This window comes from Talpa occidentalis, unplaced genomic scaffold, assembly GCF_014898055.3.
Source record: "Talpa occidentalis isolate TD23 unplaced genomic scaffold, MPIMG_talOcc4v2.1 talOcc4.15, whole genome shotgun sequence".
Lineage (NCBI taxonomy): Eukaryota > Metazoa > Chordata > Mammalia > Eulipotyphla > Talpidae > Talpa > Talpa occidentalis.
In genome coordinates this window covers 24,339,926-24,346,127 of record NW_023601543.1, presented here as the reverse complement: position 1 = coordinate 24,346,127, position 6,202 = coordinate 24,339,926, and the positions used below count along the sequence as shown (strand labels likewise).

General features: G+C 35.9%; 1 pseudogene; it reads right to left on the bottom strand.

The window, feature by feature from the left end:
• Positions 1-891: 891 nt before the first annotated feature.
• Positions 892-3,298, bottom strand: LOC119245548 (2,4-dienoyl-CoA reductase [(3E)-enoyl-CoA-producing], mitochondrial-like; annotated as a pseudogene).
• Between the last annotated feature and the right edge of the window lie 2,904 nt (positions 3,299-6,202).

The following is a 6,202-nucleotide window of genomic DNA, read 5'->3' as shown; positions in this document are numbered from 1 at the left end:
TATATTCTCGTAACATTTCCAAAATGAAGATATTTTTTAACTACAATTTGTTGAAACCAGTTTATTCTTCAAATTCTTCCCCATCATTCTTTTCTTTGTGGCACTTTGGAGAGACCAAGGGCAGTTTTGGGATGGTGTTAAAATTATGTTGAGTTAGAGATAAATTTAGTTTGCGTATGGAAGGATATGTGATATTGTTCTTATTTATTGTCATCTGTGTTTAAATTAATGCTAGGATTACTAGTGTAAGAATGACTTCCATGTATTCTCCTATAGTAACTTATCTTACATTATGACAGAAAACTTTAAAGATATGCATCATATTATGATGCGAAGGTGTCCTATGGTAAACAGTCCAGAAAGATGGGATTAGTGGAGAATATAAGTTTGATGTCTACAGAGCCCGTACCTGGCTTTAGAAAATTGTATCAAATCTTACATATACTATATGAAATTTGATGAGTTTTAACAAATTTGACAACCCTAAATATATATATATACACACACTAATAATAGCAAGCTGTTAAATAAAAACTATTTCCACAATATCAACATAAAGTATGTATGTTTTTTCATGTTTTTCTTTACTTTGAATATTATTTGAGGTTTTTTTTCTGATTTAAACTTTGTGGAATGCTATAGATTTCCCTCTCAGCATAGTTCCTAAATATCATCCCACAAAATTTAATGTCATGTGTTCATTTTCATTCAATTCTTAATATTCTCAAATTCTCCTCACAATTTCTCTCAGAAAATTATATTTGCTTTCATTATATTTCCACATCAGAATTGTCTTGTGTACATGTATATATCTAAGCTATTGTCTAATATCTTTTTTAATTAAAATTTTATTAGACTTGAGTGTACTCAAAAGATTATAGACAGTTTGTATCATTCACACTGTAGCCAAGATGAAATAAATACTTTCTCTCTACCATCAAATCTAAAGACTGCTCCATTAATCCAAAAGGCATAATCTTTATAGGGGAAAGCAACAAGGTTTGCAAGTTCTTCCACAGTTCCTAGTGGATTACAGGGAATTCTGTCAGTCATTTCCTTCTCAAATGCTCCACTTGGGTCAAGACAGCTAAAGGCATCTTTGGTTTCTATAGGCCCAGGTTGAATCACATTGAATGGTATTCCACATTTACACCATTTAGCTGCAAGAGGCTTGCTCAACTCCTCCTTTGACAGAAGCGCTTGGTTGTAGTAGGAAGAAATGCTGCTCCTTTGTGTGCTTTAATTAGTTGCTTCCCAATTTCTAGTGTCACAAAAGCCATGCTATTTAGAGCCAAGTCAGTTAAGATATTCCAAGCATTAGCAGAGTCTTCAATGAGAGAAATAAAATTCCCTGCTGCATTGTTTAGCACAGTATCAGGATGTCCTGCGATTTGGATCAGTTCCAACACAGTGCTTTAAGCCTTTTCAGGGTTCCTCTCATCACCCTGAATTGCATGACCTTTATTTCCAGTTTGAGAAGAAATCTGTTCTGTAGTAGTTTTTATTTTTTTTTAAAGATTTATTTATTTATGCATACAAGAGCTGGGGCACAGGCCAGAGATGTGGAGGGTGAGAGGATCCACCAGAGACAAAGTAGGGAACAGAACAGGCAGACTTACTGAAGTGCACTGCTGAGGGGAGCAGCGGGCATGACAGGAGAGGTCTGCCTCACCATGTGGGTTTCTCCTTGGCGGGTCGGGGATCGAACTCATGCTGCAGAGGCTGCGGATTGCTTCATAGTGTTGTGCTTAACCCCTTGTGCCACCAGGGAGGCCCTGCAGTAGTTTTTAAAACATCAGTCTTCCAGCAGGCTATCACACGCTGAGCACCCGGGCTGGACCCAGGACTTGTTATTCCTTTACCAAGTCCATTGCCGTCCCCAGTAATGAACGCCACTTTTATTGAAAACTTTTAGGTGGTTGCATCACTTTTTGAAGGGGTAGAAAGGATTTAAACTGAAAAGCTTCAGTGTTTTGGTACAATATTTTGTTCTATGACTAAAAAACCACTGAGGACCTTGACCCTCAGCCAGAGAAAACTCAGCCTAAGCAGCGTCATTTTGGGCCTCCCAAATTTGTTCTGGAAACCTATTGTCTTATATAAATCTCATGGCTTATGACTGGAGAGCTTGCTTTAACATTTTTTTTCTTGTAATAAATCGATCCTCTAACCAGTCTTTGAGTTTGTCATAAATTCTTTTAACTTTTCATACCAGAAACTGTGGGGGAAAAAAATCTTTATTTTCCTTCTAATTTTGAAAGATTTCCACCTGATTTGAATTTGAGTTGATGAAGAAAAGAAAATCTTCTTTTCTTTAAAGATGCCATTGTATTGTCTTTGTAGTTGCATAGTATAATATAGTGTCTGATGAAATACATAATATAATTCTTTTCTTTCTTCTCCCATAATATGATGTAAGATTTTTGGGGGCTGCCTCAAAATTTTCTCTTAATTACCAAGTTTAAGTAGTGTGAGTACGATATTTCTAGGTTTGTTCTTTTCTATTATCTTGCTTGGGGTTTTCTGAGCTTTGGTGACTTTATTTTTAGAAACTTTTATGTCATTATTCAAAAATTCCACAATCTAAGAAGCCTATTATTTTTCATTTTTTTCTCTTTATCAGTTTAGGTTAGTTCTATTGATATATCTTCTAATTTATTGGTATAGTTTCCTCAACTAGTTTGACTGTACCTAAATAACCATCAAAGACTTTCTTCATTTCTATTAGCATGTTTTTTAGGCCCAGCATTTCAATTTGACTATTTTATACAGTTTTCACCTTTTTTCAGAGAGTCTACATCTTCTCAAATTGTCTGCTTTTTTCATTAGAATTTTTACTGTAATCAGCCAGAGTTATTTTAATTTTTTTTCTTTTATAATACCAACATCAGGTCATCTTTGAAGGTGATTTTGTTGATTGCTTTGAAACTCGTTATTTCCCTCACCCCTTTTTTTTGTGGTGTCCTATCATTTCTTATTGAATACAGATATCATGTATACAAAAATAACAGATTGATATGATTAGAAATTATTCCTGAAAATGGGCATGATTCTTCCTCTCCTAGATCTGTTTGTGTAGTTAAGTCAATCTCGTTAAGAGTTGAACTGAGTTTTGCATTTGTTGTTGCTATGGAAACAGAACACAGACAGATGGTTGCTAGGTACTCAGGATGAGAGGAAGTTCTAACTAAAGGCGTGCTGTGGTATGATAGTTTGTGTCCCCTCAACATTTATATGTTGAAATTCTAACCCTAAAGGTAATAGTATTTGGCTGGGGTTTCCCTTGTCTTTTTCCCATGTTACGATACAGAGAAAAGGCAGCTAAGAAGTGTGATCTCGCCAAACAGTGAATGAACCTCCACCTCGATCTCGAACTTTCCAGTTTCTAGAACCATAAAAAACACATTTCTGTTATTTCTAAGATACCCAGTCTTACCCAAGGCCTTTTGGGTATTTCGTTACAGCAGCCCAAATGGACTAAGGTAGGACATGAGAGAAAGCTTTAGGTCCACAAAAAATGTACCTGCTCTTGATTTTGATGAAATTTGCATAATAGTATGTATTTGTCCTCATCGAACTATATGCTTAAAAAAGAGTGACTTATACTTCAATAAACACATTTTCAACTGCCCCCTGTGTACATAAGACTTAAAAGACATTGTTAGGTACTATAAGGAAGTATAAGAACAAGTAATTTGGGAATTCTTAGCCAAAAAATATAGAAAAAATGTGCAATATAACTGTACCAGGCATTTGGTATAAATATTATAATATTCTGAATTTGTTAGTTTTGTATTATTTGTCAGTATGACAGCTAATTTTGTATGTTAACTTGATACATAAAGGCTGCCCAAATAGCTGGTAAAATGTTATTTCTAAGTGTGTCTGTGAAGGTGTTTCAGGAAGAGAATAACATTTGAATCAGTGGACTGAGTTAAAATCCATCCTCACCATTGCTGGCAGGCATCATCCAATCTGTTGAAGGCAAGAATAGAACAAAAAGGCAGAGGAGGGAGGTATTCTATTTCTAATCTTCTTGAGCTGGAATGTCCCATCAGGGCTTCTGATTTTCAGGCTTTTGGTCTTTGGGACTTGTGCCAGTGCACACCCTACCCCCAATTGTGAGGCTTTCAGCTGTGGACTTTGGGTTATTCTATTAGTCCTCAGGTTCTCAGGCTTTCAGACTTGAACCAAATTATACCACCAACTTTCCCGGTTCTCCAGCTTGCACACAGCAGATTGTAGGACTTCTTGGCTTCAACGACCACATGAGCCTATTTCTATAATAAATCTCCTTTTAAATATGTCTCTATATATCCTGTTGGTTCTGTTTCTCTGGAAAACCCTGACTAATAAGGTTTTTTAAAAATTTGTAATTTCTGCTGACTTTTATTCTTAATATTCTAAATGCTAATTTTCATAATAATTTTGTATCTCTAATTCTTTATACTTTCTCTTAAAAAAAGAGCTATATTTGCTCCTGTCCCTATTTATAAACATATTCATCACATAAACACTGCAATATGACCTCCACAATGAGTAGCATGAAGTACAGAAAGATTGTACTACTTTGTTTTTATGACTTGTTTTCTGCATCAAGGATGGCATTACCATTCTTGCCATTGCTGATGTTGTGTATGTATTCATCTTTTCATTGCTGTATAATATTTCAAAGTATTGAATAATATATATCTGCCTTACTCTCAAACATCTTTCCACAACATGGTTTCCCATTCCAAGAAACAATAACATTCCGCCTTCATTGCCTAAGAAAACTGAGACTACAGCAATAATATTCTTGCAAGATACATTGATTTGTTAAAATGTTTTTTCAGGGCCTCTCCGGTGATACAGCGGTTGAGCGCTGGGTTGCGAAGATGCCCGCGGCCTCTGCAGTGCTGGTTCGATCCCCGGCTGCTCCCTAGCCACCAGAGGAGGGTCCCACATGGTGCATAGACCTCTCCTGCCTCCCGCTGCTCCCCTCAGCAGTGTACTTTGGTCCTTCTGCCTGCTCTGCTCCCCACTCTGGCTCTGGTGAATTCTCTCACCCTCCCACGCTTCTGACTGTACCCAGTACATGTATAAACAAAACAAACAAACAAACAAACAAATAAATAAATAAAACATGCCTCTATAAAAAAATTAAAAAAAAATGTTTTTTCAAGTCTTAATTCCCAGAAATTTTGCATTTTAAATACCTACATCATGAGAGAGTTTGGACATTTATACCACAAACAAAAAATAATGCAAAGATGATAAAAAACACTGGTTTGCTTTTTAAGCTTTGTGAAGTTCCACAGAAGGAAAAGCGATGATATGGAAGGTCAAGATAGAACAATGGGAAAATGGAATATTGAAAGGCATGCTATAGATTGAAAGGTGTGCTAGCAAAATATATGGATACAAGAATCCAAAAAAGAAGAGGCCTATTTTCTTCTCTCTGTCTGGAACTTTGAGAAGCAGCATGAGAAAAGTAGAAAGAAACCGCTATGTTAGACAGTACTTGGGTTGTCCCACTGAGTTTCCTTCAGATCCAAACTGGAAGTCTAAAGAAGGCAACTTTCCCACGCCTATAGATAGCTGAAAGAAAGAACAAATTAACAGAACTGAAGGCGTCTTGCAGTGATAATGAGAGAATTCTACCAGGGAAAGTTGTGTGGAGCATGTGGTAATGAGGACAACTTGACATATGCCAACATGGAGGAGTAATGGCAGACAAGAACTAGACCACATGATTTTGAGAAAAAAAATATAAAAGATGCCAGCTAGGAACCAGACTTCATTATATTGCATATGCTTCCTGGAACACAAATATTATGAAGAAAGAGAGGGAGGGAAAATTCCCAAATCAACTGAGTTTAAACAGAATACTAATAATTTTAACTGGCGTTTACTAAGATTATATTTTCTATTCACAAGTGGAAAGGAAACTCAGATTACCTTGAGTCAAAACAAAGAAAATATATTTTTTGCACATGTTAGCTCTGTGACCTAAGAAGTTTGTATTCTCTTCTTGTTTTTGAAGGCATATATGTGTATACTAAGAGTAGTAACATAGAACTCGCTGTGATCTCTTAAGGAATATCTACAATCAAAATTAAGGAGTTTAGTAAATTTGGAGCTGTTTTCCTTCAACTAGCTTAGCTCACTATATTATGTCTCACAGAAATCTAATTATTCATTCAGAAAATGTCTATTAAAG